This window comes from Phalaenopsis equestris, unplaced genomic scaffold, assembly GCF_001263595.1.
Source record: "Phalaenopsis equestris unplaced genomic scaffold, ASM126359v1 Scaffold000107, whole genome shotgun sequence".
In the NCBI taxonomy this organism is placed as follows: Eukaryota; Viridiplantae; Streptophyta; class Magnoliopsida; order Asparagales; family Orchidaceae; genus Phalaenopsis; species Phalaenopsis equestris.
Window position 1 is genome coordinate 827,553 of NW_018164549.1, and position 474 is coordinate 828,026.

The following is a 474-nucleotide window of genomic DNA, read 5'->3' on the forward strand; positions in this document are numbered from 1 at the left end:
TATATATATATATATATATGAAGAGCTATTTTGAGACATGTGACCACAGCGTTACATAATAATAATGTCGATGGATTTGGATTCAATGCATGAGGTTGGAGGGAGCCCGACGCACGTACTGTACCATTGGCTCCCATATCTGATGCCTTTGCTGCGACCTAAGAGCAAAACTTTTGTGCAGCAGAGATGTGTCAATTCCTTAAAACCCTATCCGTACCTTTTCATTGACTCTTGACCGCTTCATGGCTTTTTTGTTTTTTTCCGGAAAATTTATACACTTACCGCATAATTTTATGTATTTGCATATCTGACACCCAAAGTTTTATATGTGTTCTTATCTTAGTTCAAGATTTGAGATGTATGTAAACACTAAAGTTTAGATGCTAGTTATGTAAATACATGTGTAAGTATGTTATTTATATACATACATATATATATATATATATATATATATATATACATATATATATATAT